The sequence below is a fragment of the Tamandua tetradactyla genome, unplaced genomic scaffold (genome assembly GCF_023851605.1).
Source record: "Tamandua tetradactyla isolate mTamTet1 unplaced genomic scaffold, mTamTet1.pri scaffold_137_ctg1, whole genome shotgun sequence".
NCBI classification, from domain to species: domain Eukaryota; kingdom Metazoa; phylum Chordata; class Mammalia; order Pilosa; family Myrmecophagidae; genus Tamandua; species Tamandua tetradactyla.
Genome location: NW_027518270.1, coordinates 61,171 through 81,771, shown reverse-complemented (window position 1 = coordinate 81,771; position 20,601 = coordinate 61,171). Strand labels below are relative to the sequence as shown.

At 37.2% G+C, this 20,601-nt stretch overlaps 1 pseudogene; it reads left to right on the top strand.

Annotated features, from left to right (window-relative positions):
• Window positions 1-1,811: 1,811 nt before the first annotated feature.
• Window positions 1,812-4,429, top strand: LOC143673132 (uncharacterized; annotated as a pseudogene).
• Window positions 4,430-20,601: the final 16,172 nt, after the last annotated feature.

Genomic DNA, 20,601 nt, shown 5'->3' with positions numbered 1-20,601 from the left:
CAGAAGAGAAAGTTGTGGAGAAGAGTGTAGAAAGGAAGACTATGAGTAAAGGTAAAAAGAAGGAAAATTAGATAGACACATAAAATCCAGAAGGCAAAATGATAGAAGAAAGTACTACCCATGCAGTAATAACATTAAATGTTAATGGATTAAACTTCCCAATCAAAAGAAATAGACTGGCAGAATGGATTAAAAAACAAGACCCATCTATATGCTGTCTCTACTCAAAGGACATGAGAGCAAGGACACAAATGGACATTTGCACACCAATGTTTATAGCAGCATTATTTACAATTACCAAGAGATGAAAGCACCCAAAATGTCCATGAACAGGCGGGTGGCTAAACAAACTGTGGCATATACATAAGATGGAATATTATGCAGCTGTAAGACAGAATAAAGTTATGAATTATGTAACAACATGGATGGACCTTAAGGACATTATGCTGAGTGTGATTAGCCAAAAACAAAAGGACAAATAATGTATGGTCTAACTGATAGGAACTGACATTAGTGAATAAACTTGGAATATTTCATTGGTAACAGAGACCATCAGGACATAGAGATAAGATAAGATATTGGGTAACTGGAGCTGAAGGGATACAGATTATGCAACAGGACTGAATATAAAAACTCAGAAATGGACAGCACAACACTACCTAACTGTAATACAGTTATGTTAAAACACTGAATTAAGCTGAATGTGAGAATGATAGAGGGAGGAGGGCTGGGGTAATAAATGAAATCACAAAGAAAGATAGACAATAAAGATTGAGACAGTATAATCTAGAAATGCCTAGAGTGTATAGTGATAATGACTAAATGTACAAATTTAAAAATGTTTTTGCATGAGGAAGAACAAAGGAATGTCATTACTACAGGGTGCTGAAAATAGATGTTAATTAATGTTTTAAAATTTCAACTTATGTGTGACTAAATAAAAATGTTTATTTGGTACAAAATTTATATTTTGACTAGTGCATCTCCTAATATAACTTATGTAGATAGTTGGTTGAACAACATAAGTACATGGAACCTTGGGTAGGACATGAGATTTATTGGTTTGTCCAGAGTGATACCCTGATGAATCCCAGAGTGATTTGATCAGTGAGTGAAAAAGTATTTTCAAAGTCCCCTTCAGGGAACAGTGAGAATGGGAGAAAATTCAACCTCCCCAAGTTGAATTATTGATATTCTCACAAGCAGTGCAGACAACCAAAGCTATAGGCTGAGCCCTCAGTCTTGGGGTTTGTTCACATGAAACTTAACCCCACAAAGGATAGGTCAAGTCTGCTTAAAATTAGGCCTAGGAGTCACCCCCAAGAGAATCTCTTTTGTTACTCAGATGTGGCCTCTGTCTCCAGCCAAAACAACAAGGAAACTCACCACTCTCCCCCTGTCTATGTGGGACATGACTCCCAGGGGTGTGGACCTTTCTGGCAATGTGGGGCAGAAATCCTAGAATGAGCTGAGACTCAGTATCAAGGGATTGAGAGAACCTTCTCGACCAAAAGGGGGAAGAGTTAAATGAGACAAAATGTCAATGGCTGTGAGATTCCAAACAGTCAAGAGGTTATCCTGGAGGTTATTCTTATGCATTAAGTAGATATCATCTTGCTATCCAAGATGTAATGGAGAGGTTGGAGGGAACTGCCTGAAAATGTAGAGTTGTGTTCCAGTAGCCATGTTTCTTGATGATGATTGTATAATGATATAGCTTTCACAATGTGACTGTGTGAATGTGAAAACCTTTATGTACCTTGTCAACAGATGAGTAGAACATATGGAATAAAAATAAATAATATGACCCACGGAGGAGGCGCCCATAGCTCGTGGAGTACTTGGGCCATGTTTTTTTTTTGCACAGGCAGACACCAGGAATTGAACCCAGGTCTCCAGCGTGACAGATGATCACACTTTAAACTGCATTAAAGGAGAGTCCTCCATGAAAATGCTACCTTTTCCAAACTGATAAAGAACCTCTGAGTGTGGAATTTGATGAAAGCATCATCATTTTGCTTACTCAGTGCTTATCTTGTTGTGAGTGTAAACCCAGAGGAAAACAATTCTCAGCTGAGTTGTTGACTATGCAGCCACTGGAGTTAGTGAAATTGAAAGATGTAGTTATAGAATTTACTCATGCAGAATGGGTCATGCTGGATTCATCCCAGAGAAGGCTGTTCAGAGATGTGATGCTGGAGAATATCAGTCATCTGCAATCAGTGGGATATCGTCTGTAAATCAGATGTAGCTTCAAAGTTGGTTCAAGGGGAAGAAGTGTGTGAGGAAGGAATTGGAATTTTGCAAAACCAAAATTCAGTTCTTTCAGGCACGGAAGGTAGTGTTAAAGAACAAGAAATGTTATCTGTGCATCATATCTGCAAAAAAGACATATCTACCATCATGTCATTGAAGCAGAATTCTGATACTCAAAAGAATGGTATTATATGTCATAAATTGCCAGAAGATTGTACTCATAGTTCCAGAGTGACTCAACATGTATTAACTCAGAAAGGAATGAAATCCTACTTCAGCAGGCTATTTGGAAAATCCCTCAATGATCTATCATCTTTTAATCAACAACAGAATTTTCACCCTGGAAGTAAGTCATATGAATGTCATCTAATTGAGAAATCCTTTATTCAAAACTCTGGCCATATACATTACAATGGAACTCATGTTGGAGTGGAACCCTGTGAATATCATCTACGTGGAAAAACCTTTACTGAATATTCTGAATTGAAACAACATGAAAGAACTCACACTGGAGAAAAACCATATGAATGCCATCTATGTGGGAAAGCCTTCACCCGTTATTCTAGCCTTAAACAACATGAGAACATTCACACTGGAAAAAAACCCTATAAATGTCACCTATGTGGGAAAGCTTTCACCCGGTATTCTAGTCTTAAACAACATGAGAACACTCATACTGGAGAAAAACCCTATAAATGTCATCTATGTGGGAAAGCATTCGCTCATCCTTCTAGCCTTAAACAACATGATAGAACTCACACTGGAGAGAAACCATATGAATGCCATCTATGTGGGAAAACCTTCACACGTTATTCTAATCTTAAACAACATGAGAACACTCATACTGGAGAAAAATCCTATAAATGTCATCTATGTGGGAAAGCCTTTGCTCATTCTTCTAGCCTTAAAAAGCATGCTAGAACTCACACTGGAGAGAAACCATATGAGTGTCATCTATGTGGGAAAGCCTTTACTTTTGGGTCTCATCTTAGAGTACATAAGAGAATTCACACTTGAGAGAAACCATATAAGTGTCATCTATGGTAAAGTCTTCACCCATTGTTCTACCCTTAGAAAACACAAGAGAATTCACACTGGAGAGAAATGCTATGAATGTCATTTATGTCAGAAAGTCTTCACCCATTCTTCTGACTTTAGAAAACTCACATTGGAGAGAAATCCTATGAATGCCATCTGTGTGGGAAAGCATTCAGTTTATCTTCTTATCTTACAGTACATGAGAGAATTCACACTGGAGAGAAACCATATCAGTGTCATTTATATGGTAAAGTCTTCACCCATTGTTCTGTCCTTAGAAAACACAAGAGAATTCACACTGGAGAGAAACTCTATGAATGTCATTTATGTCAGAATGTCTTCACCCATTGTTCTTTAGAAAACATGAGAGAACTCACACTGGAAAAAAAACATATGAATGCCATCTATGTAGGAAAGCCTTTACTCTTGGGTCTGATCTTAGAGTACATGAGATAATTCACACTGGAGAGAAACCATATAAATGTCATCTATGTGATAAAGGCTTCACTCATTCTTCTAGCCTGAAACAACATGAGAGAACTCACATTGGAGAAAAACCATATGAATGCCATCTGTGTAGGAAAGCCTTCAGCCAATATTTTAACCTTAGACAACATGAAAACACTCATACTGGAGAGAAACCCTATGAATGTCATTTATGTCAGAAAGTCTTTGCCTGTTATTCTAACCTTAGGAAACATAAGAGAAGTCACACTGTAATGAAACCTTAGGAATATCATCTATGTGGGAAAGCCTTTACTCAATATTTTAACTAGAGACAAGTAAGTGCCTTTCTCCTTAGCATTCAGCCTTGCCTAAAGGACAATCAGTTTTCAGAGTTCCCAGGTGAACTAGTTCATGTGCAAAATTGAATCCAAATATAGTACTGTTTCCATAGTATCACAAAATTGTTTATAACACTGAATACAAAGTGGCCGTTCATGTAATATTCACTCACTCATTCCTTAACTAAATTCAGACTTAGTATCACAAATTTGACCTATGTGGATTTATCACATTTAGTATCTATAATGAGATTTAAACTTGTTCTCCCTTAATGGCATGATATTGACAAGGTAATTAAACAGATTTTGAAATAATTATTGAATGTATAGATTTTATATATAAAATTGGAATAACAATGTAAAAAAAAATAATATGGGGAAAAATATTAAAATAAATTTAGTTTGAAATGCTAGTGATCAATGAAAGGGAGGGGTAAGAGGTAGCATATGTAAAATATTTTTTCTTTTTCTGTTTTTGTTTTATTTTTCTGCTGTCTTTTTATTTCTTTTTCTGAATTGATGTAAATGTTCTAAGAAATGATCATGATGATGAATGTGCAACTATGTGATGATATTGTGATTACTGATTATATATGTAGAACAGAATGTGCATATACTAAAGATGTTTGTGCTTCTTTCTTGTAATTTTTTAATTAATAAAAATTATTTTAAAAAGGCAAGGGATGAATAAAAAGAAGAAATTGAAAGACTGAAAAAACAAATTACAGAATTTATGGGAATGAAAGGCACAGTAGAAGAGATGAAAAAAAACAATGGAAACCTACAATGCTAGATGTCAAGAAGCAGAAGATAGAATTAGTGAACCTATGGATAGGACATCTGAAATCTATCAAGCAAAAGAAAATATAGAGAAAAGAATGGAAATATATGAGCAGGGACTCAGAGAATTGAATGCCAACATGAAACGCATGAATATACATGTTGTGGGTGTCTCAGAAGGAGAAAAGAAGGGAAAAGGAGGAGAAAAACTAGTGGAGGATATTATCACTGAAAATTTCCCAACTCTTACAAAAGACTTAAAATTACACATCAAAGAAGTGCAGCATACACCAAACAGAATAGATCCAAATATACATACTCTAAGAAACTTACTAATCAGAATGTCAGATGTCAAAGAGAAAGAGAATTTTGAAAGTGGCAAGATACAAGCAATCCATCACATTCAATGAATGCTCAATAAGACCATCTGCAGATTTCTCAGCAGAAACCATGGAGGCAAGAAGACAGAGGTATGATATTTTTAAGGTATGAAAAGAAAAAAAACTGTCAAGCAAGAATCTATATCCAGAAAAATTATCCTCCAAAAATGAGTGAGTTGGGTCATGGTGGCTCACCAGACAGAGTTCTTACCTGCTATACCAGAGGCCTGGGTTCAATTCCAAGTGCTTACCCCCTCCACACACACACACACAAATGAAGGGGAAATTAGAACATTTTCAGACAAAAAAATCACTGAGAGAATTTGTGACCAAGAGACCAGCTCTGCAAGAAATACTAACGGGAGTACTAGAGACATAGAAAAGACAGGAGAGAAAGGTGTGGAGAAGAGTGTAGAGATGAAGATTATCAGTAAAGGTAAAAAAGAAGGAAAATTAGATGTGACATGCAAAATCCAAAAGGAAAAATGTTAAAAAAAAGTACTGCCCTTGCAGTAATAATACTAAATGTTAAGGGATTAAACTCCCCAATCAAAAGACATAGACTGGCAGAATGGATTAAAAAACAGGAACTATCTATATGCTGTCTACAGGAAACACACTTTAGACCCAAGGATAAACATAAGTTGAAAGAGAAAGGTTGGGAAAAGATATTTCACGCAAACAACAATCAGAAGAGAGCAGGAGAAGCTATACTAATATCCAACAAATTAAACTTCAAATATAGAACAATTAAAAGAGACAAAGAAGGATGCTATGTATTAATAAAAGGAACAATTCAACAAGAAGACATATGAATCATAAATATTTATGCAACAAGCCAGAGTGCTCCAAAATACATGAGGTAAATTCTGAAAAGAAAAATAGACAAATCTAACATAACAGTTGGAGAATTCAATTCCCCACTCTTATCAATGAACAAAACATCTAGACAGAGGATTAACAAAGAAACTGGAAATTTGAATAATACAATACACGAGCTAGACTTAACAGACATTTATAGAACATTACACCTCACAACAACAGGATACCCCTTTTTTTCTCAAGTGTTCATGGATCATTCTCAAGGATAGACCATATGCTGGGTCACAAAGCAAGTCTCAATAAATTTTAAAAAGATAGGAATCATACAAAACACTTTCTCAGATCATAAAGAACTGAAGTTGGAAATCAATAACAGGCAGAGGGCCAGAAAATTCACAAATATATAGAGGTTCAACAGCACACTCTTAAGCAACCAGTGGATCAAAGAAGAAGTTATAAGAGAAATCAGTAAATATCTCAAAGCAAAAGAAAATGAAAACACAATATATCAAAATTTGTGGGATGCAGCAAAGGCAGTGCTAAGAGGGAAATGTGTTGCTCTAAATGTCTGTATCAAAAAAGAAGAAAGAGCAAAAATCAAGGAATTAACTATTCACTTGAAGCACTAGAGAAAGAATGGCAAACTAACCCCAAAGCAAGCAAAAGGGAAGAAATAATGAAGATTAGAGCAGGAATAAATGAAATTGAGAACATGAAAGCAATTTAGAAAATCAACAAATCCAGAAGTCAGTTCTATCAGAAAACCAATAAGATAGATGGACTCTTAGCAAGGTTAACAAAAAGCAGAGAGAGGATACAAATCAATAAAATCAGAACTGGAAGAGAAGACATAACCACTGACCCTGCAGAAATACAGGAGGTAATGAGAGGAGGCTATGAACAACTCTATCCTAATAAACTCGACAATGTAGATTCCTAGAAAGACGTGAACAACCAACATTGACTTGAGAAGAAACAGACGACCTCAGTAAACCAATCACAAGTAAAGAAATTGAATTAATTATTAAGAAGCTTCTCAAAAAGAAAAGTCCAACACCTGATGGCTTCACATGTGAATTCTACCAAACATTCAAAAAGCAGATAGTACCAATCCTGCTCAAACTCTTTAAAAAATCCAAGGGGCAGACCATGGTGGCTCAGCAGTTTAAGTACTCGCCTGCCATGCTGCAGACCCAGGGTCGATTTCTGGTTCCTGTCCATGAAAAAAAAATTTTGAATATACAACTATGTGATTAAAAAAAGAATGTTCATATTGTATGTTGATTGGTTTTATTAATAATTTTTTTTAAAAAAATAGAAGAGAAGGGAAGGCTACCTAACTCATTCTGGAAGCCAACTTCACTTTCATACCAAAACCAGACAAAGATACTACAAGAAAAGAAAATTGCAAACCAAACTTTCTAATGAATATAGATGCAAAATCCTCAACAAAATTCTAGCAAATCGAATCCAGCAACACATTAAAAGAATTATGCATCATGACCAAGTAGGATTCATCCCAGGTATGCAAGGATGTTTCAATATAAGAAAATCAATTAATGTAATGCACCATATCAACAAATCAAAGCAGAAAAATCACATGATCATCTCAATTGATTCAGGGAAGGCATTTGACAAGATTCAACATCCTTTCCTGTTGAAAACACTTCAAAGGATAGGAATAGAAGGGAACTTCCACAGCATGATAATGGGAATATATAAAAAACCCAGAGCTAACATGATCCTCAATGGGTAAAAACTGCAGTTTCCCCTAAGATCAGGAACAAGACAAGTATGTCCACTATCACCATTATTATTCTACATTGTTTTGGAAGTTCTAGCCAGAGCAATTAGACAAGGAAAAGAAATACAAGGCATCAAAACTGGAGAGAAAGAAGTAAAACTCTCACTGTTTACAGATGATATGATACTATATGCAAAAAGCCCCCCAAAAAAATCCACAGGAAAACTACTAGAGCCAATAAAGAAGTGCAGCAAAGTGAAAGGTTACAAGATCAACACTCAAAAACCTGTAGTGCTTCTACACACTAGTAATGAAAAATCTGAGGGGTAAATTTAAAAAATTCCATTTACAATTGCAACCAAAAGAATAAAATATTTAGGAATAAATTTAACTAAGGATACAAAAGACCTATACAAAGAAAACTACAAGAAATTGCTTAAAGAAATCACAGGAGACTTAAACAAATAGAAGAGCATACTGTGCTCATGGATGGAAACCCTAATATACTTAAGATATAAATTCTACCTAAATTAGGGAGGGGCCAAGGTGGCAGCTTAGTAAGGTGCACGTGTTTTAGTTCCTCCTCCAGAGCAACAACTAAATGACCAGAAACAGTATAGAGCAGCTCCCGGGGCCATGAAAGAGACCAGACACACAGCGTACCCCAGTCTGGACTAGCTGGACTGGCTATGAGACCCTGCAACAGTGAGTTTCCTGAGCCACATGCAATTTCCCAAGCCACGGAGGCTGGCAGCCGGTGCCCCTCCCTCACAGTCAGCTTCCTGGACAGGCTGTGGGTCTCCAGACTGGCTGTGGGTCTGGGAGTGGCGGGCTCCCCAAGCCGCGGTGGCCGGCGGCTGGCGCCCCTCCCCCACAGGCAGCTTCCCGGACTGGCTCCCCAAGCGGTGGTGGCCAGCGACCAGCACCCCTCCCCCATGGGTGGCTTCCCAGAGGGAAAGAAAAGAGTCTCCAACAGTGGCAGGGACTGGGTGCAACCAAACACCAATAGCAGCATTAACAAACAAATTATGACTGCTAGAAGTGGGCCCCCAGCTCAGGTGAAACTGATCAAGGCAGAAGTCGCCTATTGGGCTGACTGAAAGGGAGGAAAGGGGATGAAGCGGAGCCTACTGGGGCTGTTTCTGTGGAAGCTTGGTTGCATCTGGACTCAACGCCAGGATTGCACAGGCTGCAACTGACCCGGGCACAGAAACAGGCTGCTTTCAGGGCTGTCTACCACCTGAAACTTCCCCACGGGAGGGGTGAAATGCAACTCAGGTGGAATCCCTCTCTCAAGAAATTCAGATCCCAGGGCTTCGCAACTTGAAGCCATTAAAACCAGCCTACAACCTTTCCTCTGTCTCCACCACACCCCCAGCAGGGAGAGCCTTCCAAAGTTAAAGGAGCCACAACATATTTTGCTGGTGGGAACTGCAGACAGACAAGTGCCACATACTGGGCAGGATAAGAAAGCAATCTCCAGAATAAACTGATTAAGGTAATTAAATGTCCAGATGCCAGCAAAAAATAACAAATCACACCAGGAAAATTGAAGATATGGCCCAGTCAAAGGAACAAACCAATAGTTCAAATGAGATACAGGAGCTGAGACAACTAATTCTGAATATGCGAACAGAAATGGAAAACGTCTTCAAAAATCAAATCAATAAATTGAGGGAGGACATGAAGAAGGCAAGGAATGAATAAAAAGAAGAAATGGAAAGTCTGAAAAAACAAATCACAGAACTTATGGGAATGAAAGATATAGTAGAAGAGATGAAAAAAACAATGGAAACCTACAATGGTAGATTTCAAGAGACAGAGTTAGAATTAGTGAACTGAAGGATGGAACATCTGAAATCCAAGAAGAAACAGAAACTATATGGAAAAGAATGGAAGAATATTATCAGGGGCTCAGGGAATTGAATGATAATATGAAGCGCACAAATATATGTGTTGTGGGTGTCCTGGAAAGAGAAGAGAAGGGAAAAGGAGGAGAAAAACTAATGGAAGAAATTATCACTGAAAATTTCCCAACTCTTATGAAAGACCTAAAACTACAGATCCAAGAAGTACAGCACACCCCAAAGAGAATAGATCCAAATAGGCATTCTCCAAGACACCTACTAGTTAGAATGTCAGAGGTCAAAGAGAAAGAGAGGATCTTGAAAGCAGCAAGAGAAAAACAATCCATCACATACAAGGGAAACCCAATAAAACTATGTGTAGATTTCTCAGCAGAAGCCATGGAGGCAAGAAGACAGTGGGATGATATATTTAAATTACAAAAAGAGAAAAACTGCCAACAAAGACCCCTATATCCAGCAAAATTGTCCTTCAAAAATGAGGGAGAAATTAAAACATTCTCAGACAAAAAGTCACTGAGAGAATATGGGACCAAGAGACCATCTCTGCAAGAAATACTAAAGGGAGCACTAGAGACAGATATGAAAAGAGAGAAGAGAGAGGTGTGGAGAAGAGTGTAGAGAGAAGGAAAATTGGATATGATATATATAATACAAAAGACAAAATGGTAGAGGAAAGTATTACCCAAACAGTAATAACACTAAATGTTAATGGACTGAATTCTCCAATCAAAAGACATAGACTGGCAGAATGGATTAAAAAACAGGATCCTTCTATATGCTGTCTACAAGAAACACATCTTAGACCCAAAGATAAACATAGGTTGAAAGTGAAAGGTTGGGAAAAGATATTTCATGCAAATAACAACCAGAAAAGAGCAGGAGTAGCTATACTAATATCCAACAAATTAGACTTCGAATGTAAAACAGTTAAAAGAGACAAAGAAGGACACTATATACTAATAAAAGGAACAATTAAACAAGAAGACATAACAATCATAAATATTTATGCACCGAACCAGAATGCCCCAAAATACGTGAGGAATACACTGCAAACACTGAAAAGGGAAATAGACACATCTACCATAATAGGTGGAGACTTCAATTCACCACTCTCATCAATGGACAGAACATCTAGACAGAGGATCAATAAAGAAACAGAGAATTTGAATATTACTATAAATGAGTTAGACTTAACAGACATTTATAGGACATTACACCCCACAACAGCAGGATACACCTTTTTCTCAAGTGCTCATGGATCATTCTCAAAGATAGACCATATACTGGGTCACAAAGCAAGCCTGAACAAATTTTAAAAGATTGAACTCATACACAACACTTTCTCAGATCATAAAGGAATGAAGTTGGAAATCAATAATAGGCAGAGTGCCAGAAAATTCAAAAATACATGGAGGCTCAACAACACATTCTTAAACAACCAGTGGGTCAAGGAAGAAATTACATGAGAAATTAGTAAATATCTCGAGGTGAATGAAAATGAAAACAGAACATATCAAAACCTATGGGACGCAGCAAAGGCAGTGCTAAGAGGGAAATTTATTGCCCTAAATGCCTATATCAAAAAAGAAGAAAGAGCAAAAATTCAGGAATAAACTGTCCACTTGGGAGAACTGGAGAAAGAACAGCAAGCGAACCCCAAAACAAGCAAAAGGAAAGAAATAACAAAGATTAGAACAGAAATAAATGAAATTGAGAACATGAAAACAATAGAGAAAATCAATAAGACCAGAAGTTGGTTCTATGAGAAAATCAACAAGATTAATGGGCCCTTAGCAAGATTGACAAAAAGAAGAAGAGAGAGGATGCAAATAAATAAGATCAGAAATGGAAGAGGAGACATAACCACTGACCTCACAGAAATAAAGGAGGTAATAACAGGATACTATGAACAACTTTATGCTAATAAATACAACAATGTAGATGAAATGGACAAGCTCCTAGAAAAGCATGAACAACCAACTTTGACTCAAGAAGAAATAGATGACCTCAACAAACCAATCACAAGTAAAGAAATTGAATCAGTCATTCAAAAGCTTCCTAAAAAGAAAAGTAAAGGACCAGACGGCTTCACATGTGAATTCTACTAAACATTCCAGAAAGAATTAGTACCAACCCTGCTCAAACTCTTCAAAAAAATTGAAGTGGAGGGAAAGCTACCTAATTCATTCTATGAAGCCAACATCACCCTCATACCAAAACCAGGCAAAGATATTACAAAAAAAAGAAAACTTCAGACCAATCTCTCTAATGAATAGAGATGCAAAAATCCTCAACAAAATATTAGCAAATCGAATCCAGCAATACATTAAAAGAATTATACATCATGACCAAGTAGGATTCATCCCAGGTATGCAAGGATGGTTCAACATAAGAAAATCAATTAATGTAATACACCATATCAACAAATCAAAGCAGAAAAATCACATGATCATCTCAAGTGATGCAGAGAAGGCATTTGACAAGATTCAACATCCTTCCTGTTGAAAACACTTTAAAGGATAGGAATAGAAGGGAACTTCCTTAAAATGATAAAGGGAATATATGAAAAACCCACAGCTAATATCATCCTCAATGGGGAAAAATTGAAAACTTTCCCCCTAAGATCAGGAACAAGACAAGGATGTCCACTATCACCACTGTTATTCAACATCATTTTGGAAGTTCTAGCCAGAGCAATTAGACAAGAAAAAGAAATACAAGGCATCAAAATTGGAAAGGAAGAAGTAAAACTCTCACTGTTTGCAGATGGTATGATACTATACATCGAAAATCATGAAAAATCCACAGCAAAACTACTAGAGCTAATAAACAAGTACAGCAAAGTAGCAGGTTACAAGATCAACATTCAAAAATCAGTAGTGTTCCTATACACTAGCAATGAACAAGCTGAGGGGGAAATTAAGAAACGAATTCCATTTACAATTGCAACTAAAAGAATAAAATACTTAGGAATAAATTTAACTAAAGAGACAAAAGACCAATACAAAGAAAACTACAAAAAACTGTTAAAAGAAATCACAGAAGACCTAAATAGATGGAAGGGCATACCATGTTCATGGATTGGAAGAATAAATATAGTTAAGATGTCAATTCTACCTAAATTGATTTACAGATTCAACGCAATACCAATCAAAATCCCAAAAACTTATTTTTCAGAAACAGAAAAACCAATAAGCAAATTTATCTTGAAGGGCAGGTTGCCCCGAATTGCTAAAAGTATCTTGAGATAAAAAAACAAAGCTGGAGGTCTCACGCTGCCTGACTTTAAGGCATATTATGAAGCCACAGTGGTCAAAACAGCATGGTATTGGCATAAAGGTAGAAATATCGACCAATGGAATAGAATAGAGTGCTCAGATATAGACCCTCTCATCTATGGACATTTGATCTTTGATAAGGCAGTCAAGCCAACTCACCTGGGAAAGAACAGTCTCTTCAATAAATGCTGCCTATAGAACTGGATGTCTATATGCAAAAGAATGAAAAAAGACCTGTATCTCACACCCTATACAAAAGTTAACTCAAAATGTTCAAAGATCTAAACATTAGGTCTAAGTCCATAAAACAGTTACAGGAAAATATAGGGAGATATCTTATGAATCTTATAACTGGAGGTGGTTTTATGGACCTTACACCTAAAGCAAGAGCACTGAAGAAAGAAGGAAAGAAATGGCAGTTCCTCAAAATTAACACATTTGTGCATCAAAGAACTTCATCAAGAAAGTAGAAAGACAGCCTACACAATGGGAGACAATATTTGGAAACGACACATCAGATAAAGGTCTAGTATCCAGAATCTATAAAGAGATTGTTCAACTCAACAACAAAAAGACAGCCAATCCAATTACAAAATGGGAAAAAGACTTGAACAGACACCTACCAGTAGAGGAAATACAAATGGTCAAAAGGCACATGAAGAGACGCTCGATGTCCCTGGACATTAGAGAAATACAAATCAAAACCACAATGAGATATCATCTCACACCCACCAGAATGGCCATTATCAACAAAACAGAAAATGACAAGTGCTGGAGAGGATGTGGAGAAAGAGGTACACTTATCAACTGTTGGTGGGAATGTCAAATGGTGCAACCATTGTGGAAGGCAGTTTGGCGGTTCCCTAAAAAGCTGAATATAGAATTGCCATATGACCCAGCAATACCATTGCTAAGTATCTACTCAGAGGACTTAAGGGCAAAGACACAAATGGACATTTGCACACCAATGTTTATAGCAGCATTATTTACAATTGCAAAGAGATGGAAACAGCCAAAATCTCCATCAACAGACGAGTGGGTAAACAAACTCTGGTATATACATACGATGGAATATTATGCAGCTCTAAGATAGAATAAACTTATGAAACATGGATGGACCTAGAGAACATTATGTTGAGTGAGACTAGCCAAAAACTAAAGGACAAATACTGTATGGTCTCACTGATATGAACCGACAGTAGTGAATAAACTTGGAATATGTCATTGGTAACAGAGACCATCAGGAGATAGAAATGGGGTAAGATGATGGGTAATTGGAGCTGAAGGGATACAGACTGTGCAACAGGACTGGATACAAAACCTCAGAAATGGACAGCAGAATACTACCTAATTGTAATGTAATTATGTTAAAACATTGAATGAAGCTGCATGTGAGTTATAGGTTTTATTTCTCTCTATTATAATTTTATTTCTTATTCTGTTGTCTTTTTATTTCTTTTCTAAATCAATGCAAATGTACTAAGAAATGATGAATATGCAACTATGTGATGATATTAAGAATTACTGATTGTATATGTAGAATGGAATGATTTCTAAATGTTCTGTTAGTTAATTTTTTTAATTAATAAAAAATAATTCGAAAGACTTCCGGAGAAGATGACGGCTTAGTAAGATGTACGGGTCTTAGTTCCTCCTCCAGAACAGCTACTAGAGAAGTAGAAACGATTCAGAACAGCTCCCGGAGCCACGACAGAGACCAAGAAGACAGCGTACCCCATTCGGGAATGGCTGACTGGCTGGGAGAACCCACTCCGGGGAGATCGCCAAGAGGCGCGGGCTTCCCCGGGCCGGGGTGGCAGGCAGCCGGTGTCCCTCCCTCCCTCCTTCCTGGGCTGGCTGGGAGAATTGGATAGGTGGTCCCCTCAAGCTGCGGTGGCTGGTGCCCCCCCACGCACACCCCCCCAGACCAGCTGGGAGAATTGTATCAGAGATCCCAAAGCCGTGGAGAATGGCGACCGGGGTCCCTTCAAACACGTGGCTTCCCGGTCCAGCAGGGAATGGTGGATAGACACTTCTCGAGCCATGGCAGCTGGCACCCCCCCACCACACATGGCACCATGGGCCAGCTGGGAAATTTGGACAGGCATTCCCCCAAGCCATGGAGGCCGGCGACCCTCACCACGCGCGGATCCCTGGGCCTGCTGGGAGATTCAGATTGGCACTCCCCCAAGCCACTTCAGCTGGCGACCCCCCCACAGTGAGAGTTTTCCAAAGTTAAAGGACCCACAGCATCTTTTACTGGTGGGACGCGCAGACAGATGAGTGCCATGAGCTCCACCTACCGGGCAGGATAATAAAAACAGAGCCCAGGGATTTCACAGAAAAATCTTTTAACCTGCGGGGTCTTACACCCAGGGAAATCTGATTAAATGCCCAGACGCCAGCAGAAGATAATGGATCACGCTCAGAAAATTGAAAATATGGCCCAGTCAAAGGAACAAACCAATAGTTCAAATGAGATACAGGAGCTGAGACAACTAATGCTGAATATACGAACAGAAATGGAAAACCTCTTCAAAAACCAAATCGATAAATTGAGGGAGGACATGAAGAAGACATGGGCTGAACAAAAAGAAGAAATAGAAAATCTGAAAAAACAAATCGCAGAACTTATTGGAGTGAAGGACAAAGTAGAAAAGCTGGAAAAAAGAATGGATACCTACAATGGTAGATTTAAAGAGACAGAAGCTAGAATTAGTGAATTGGAGCATGGAACATCTGAATTCCAAAAAGAAACAGAAACTATAGGGAAAACAATGGAAAAATTTGAACAGGGGATCATGGAACTGAATGACAATATGAAGCACGCAAATATACATGTTGTTGGTGTCCCAGAAGGAGAAGAGAAGTGAAAAGGAGGAGAAAAACTAATGGAAGAAATTATCACTGAAATTTCCCAACTCTTATGAAAGACCTAAAACTACAGATCCAAGAAATACAGCACACCCCAAAGAGAATAGATCCAAATAGGCATTCTCCAAGACACCTACTAGTTAGAATGTCAGAGGTCAAAGAGAAAGAGAGGATCTTGAAAGCAGCAAGAGAAAAACAATCCATCACATACCAGGGAAACCCAATAAGACTATGTGTAGAATTCTCAGTAGAAACCATGGAAGCTAGAAGACAGTGGGATGATATATTTAAATTACTAAAAGAGAAAGCTGCCAACCAAGACTCCTATATCCAGCAAAATTGTCCTTCAAAAATGAGGGAGAAATTAAAACATTCTCAGACAAAAAGTCACTGAGAGAATTTGTGACCAAAAGACCATCTCTGCAAGAAATACTAAAGGGAGCACTAGAGTCAGATACGAAAAGACAGAAGAGAGAGGTATGGAAAATAGTGCAGAAAGAAGGAAAATCAGATATAATATATATAATACAAAAGGCAAAATGGTAGAGGAAAATATTATCCAAACAGTAATAACACTAAATGTTAATGGACTGAATTCCTCAATCAAAAGACATAGACTGGCAGAATGGATTAAAAAACAGGATCCTTCTATATGCTGTCTACAGGAAACACATCTTAGACCCAAAGATAAACATAGGTTGAAAGTGAAAGGTTGGGAAAAGATATTTCATGCAAATAACAACCAGAAAAGAGCAGGAGTAGCTATACTAATATCCAACAAATTAGACTTCAAATGTAAAACAGTTAAAAGAGACAAAGAAGGACACTATATACTAATAAAAGGAACAATTAAACAAGAAGACATATCAATCATAAATATTTATGCACCGAACCAGAATGCCCCAAAATACGTGAGGAATACACTGCAAACACTGAAAAGGGAAATAGACACACATACCATAACAGTTGGAGACTTCAATTCACCACTCTCATCAATGGACAGAACATCTAGACAGAAGATCAATAAAGTAATAGAGAATCTGAATATTACTATAAATGAGCTAGACTTAACAGACATTTATAGGACATTACATCCCACAACAGTAGGATACACCTTTTTCTCAAGTACTCATGGATCATCCTCAAAGATAGACCATATACTGGGTCACAAAGCAAGTCTTAATAAATTTAAAAAGATTGAAATCATACACAACACTGTCTCGGATCATAAAGGAATGAAGTTGGAAATCAATAATAGATGAAGTGCCAGAAAATTCACAAATACCTGGAGGCTCAACAACACACTCTTAAACAACGAGTGGATCAAAGAAGAAATTGCAAGAGGAATTAGTAAATACCTCGAGGTGAATGAAAACGAAAACACAACATATCAAAACCTATGAGACGCAGCAAAAGCAGTGCTAAGAGGGAAATTTATTGTCCTAAATGCCTATATCAGAAAAGAAGAAAAGGCAAAAATTCAGGAATTAACTGTCCACTTGGAAGAACTTGAGAAAGAACAGCAAACTAATCCCAAAGCAAGAAAAGGAAAGAAATAACAAAGATTAAAGCAGAAATAAATGAAATTGAAAACATGAAAACAATAGAGAAAATCAATAAGACCAGAAGTTGTTTCTATGAGAAAATCAATAAGATTGATGGGCCCTTAGCAAGATTGACAAAAAGAAGAAGAGAGAGGATGCAAATAAATAAGATCAGAAATGGAAGAGGAGACATAACCACTGACCTCACAGAAATAAAGGAGGTAATAACAGGATGTTATGAACAACTTTACACTAATAAATACAACAATTTAAATGAAATGGACAGGTTCCTCGAAAGACATGAACAACCAACTTCGACTCAAGAAGAAATAGATGACCTCAACAAACCAATCACAAGTAAAGAAATTGAATCAGTCACTCAATAGCTTCCTAAAAAGAAAAGTCCAGGACCAGACGGCTTCACATGTGAATTTTATCAAACATTCCAGAAAGAAGAAGTACCAACTCTCCTCAAACTCTTCAAAAAAATCGAAGTGGAGGGAAAGCTACCTAATTCATTCTATGAAGCCAACATCACCCTCATACCAAAACCAGGCAAAGATATTACAAAAAAAAACTACAGGCCAATCTCTCTAATGAATAGAGATGCAAAAATCCTCAACAAAATTCTAGCAAATCGAATCCAACAACACATTAAAAGAATTATACATCATGACCAAGTAGGATTCATCCCAGGTATGCAAGGATGGTTCAACATAAGAAAATCAATTAATGTAATACACCATATCAACAAATCAAAGCAGAAAAATCACATGATCATCTCAGTTGATGCAGAGAAGGCATTTGACAAGATTCAACATCCTTTCCTGTTGAAAAAACTTGAAAAGATAGGAATACAAGGGAACTTCTTTAAAATGATAGAGGGAATATATGAAAAACCCACAGCTAATATCATCCTCAATGGGGAAAAATTGAAAACTTTCCCCCTAAGATCAGGAACAAGACAAGGATGTCCACTATCACCACTGTTATTCAACATCATTTTGGAAGTTCTAGCCAGAGCAATTAGACAAGAAAAAGAAATACAAGGCATCAAAATAGGAAAGGAAGAAGTAAAACTATCACAGTTTGCAGACGATATGATACTATACGTCGAAAACCTGGAAAAATCCACAACAAAACTACTAAAGCTAATAAATGAGTACAGCAAAGTAGGAGGTTACAAGATCAACATTCAAAAATCTGTAGCATTTCTATACACTAGTAATGAACAAGCTGAGGGGGAAATCAAGAAATGAATCCCATTTACAACTGCAACTAAAAGAATAAAATACTTATGAATAAATTTAACTAAAGAGACAAAAAACCTATACAAAGAAAACTACAAAAAACTGTTAAAAGAAATCACAGAAGACCTAAATAGATGGAAGGGCATACCGTGTTCATGGACTGGAAGACTAAATATAGTTTAGATGTCAATCCTACCTAAATTGATTTACAGATTCAATGCAATACCAATCAAAATCCCAACAACTTATTTTTCAGAAATAGAAAAACCAATAAGCAAATTTATCTGGAAGGGCAGGGTGCCCCGAATTGCTAAAAGTATGTTGAGGAAAAAAAACGAAGCTGGAGGTCTCACGCTGCCGGACTTTAAGGCATATTATGAAGCCACCGTGGTCAAAGCAGCATGGTATTGGCATAAAGATAGATATATTGAACAATGGAATCAAATAGAGTGCTCAGATATAGACCCCCTTATCTACGGACATTTGTTCTTTGATAAGGCAGTCAAGCCAACTCACCTGGGACAGAACAGCCTCTTCAATAAATGCTGCCTAGAGAACTGGATATCCATATGCAAAAGAATGAAAGAAGACCCGTATCTCACACCCTATACAAAAGTTAACTCAAAATGGATCAAAGATCTAAACATTAGGTCTAAGTCCATAAAACAGTTAGAGGAAAATGTTGGGAGATATCTTATGAAACTTACAATTGTAGGTGGTTTTATGGACCTTACCCCTAAAGCAAGAGCACTGAAGAAAGAAAGAAATAAATGGGAGCTCCTCAAAATTAAACACTTTCAAAGAACTTCATCAAGAAAGTAGAAAGACAGCCTACACAATGGGAGACAATATTTGGAAATGACATATCAGATAAAGGTCTAGTATCCAGAATCTATAAAGAGATTGTCCAACTCAACAACAAAAAGACAGCCAACCCAATTACAAAATGGGAAAAAGACTTGAACAGACACTTCTCAGAAGAGGAAATACAAATGGCCAAAAGGCACATGAAGAGATGCTCAATGTCCCTGAAATGCAAATCAAAACCACAATGAGATATCATCTCACACCCACCAGAATGGCCATTATCAACAAAACAGAAAATGACAAGTGCTGGAGAGGATGTGGAGAAAGAGGCACACTTATCCACTGTTGGTAGGAATGTCAAATGGTGCAACCACTGTGGAAGGCAGTTTGGTGGTTCCTCAAAAAGCTGAATATAGAATTGCCATACGACCCAGCAATAGCATTGCTAGTTATCTACTCAAAGGACTTAAGGGCAAAGACACAAATGGACATTTGCACACCAACATTTATAGCAGTGTTATTTACAATTGCAAAGAGATGGAAACAGCCAAAATGTCCATCAACAGACGAATGGCTAAACAAACTGTGGTATATACATACGATCGAATATTATGCAGCTTTAAGACAGAATAAACTTATGAAACATATAATAACATGGATGGACCTAGAGAACATTATGCTGAGTGAGTCTAGCCAAAAACTAAAGGACAAATACTGTATGGTCCCACTGATGTGAACCGACATTTGAGAATAAACTTGGAATATGTCATTGGTAACAGAGTCCAGCAGGAGTGAGAAACAGGGTAAGATAATGTGTAATTGGAGCTGAAGGGATACAGACTGTGCAACAGGACTAGGTATAAAAACTCAAAAATGGACAGCACAATAATACCTAATTGTAAAGTAATCATGTTAAAACACTGAATGAAGCTGCATCTGAGCTATAGGTTTTTTTTGTCTGTCTGTTTGTCTTTTTTTCTTTTTTTACTATTATTATTATTTTTATATTTTTTCTCTATATTAACATTCTATATCTTTTTCTGTTGTTTTGGTAATTCTTTTCCTAAATCGATGCAAATTTACTAAGAAATGATGATCATGCATCTATGTGATGATGTTAAGAATTACTGATTGCATATGTAGAATGGAATGATTTCTAAATGTTGTGTTAATTT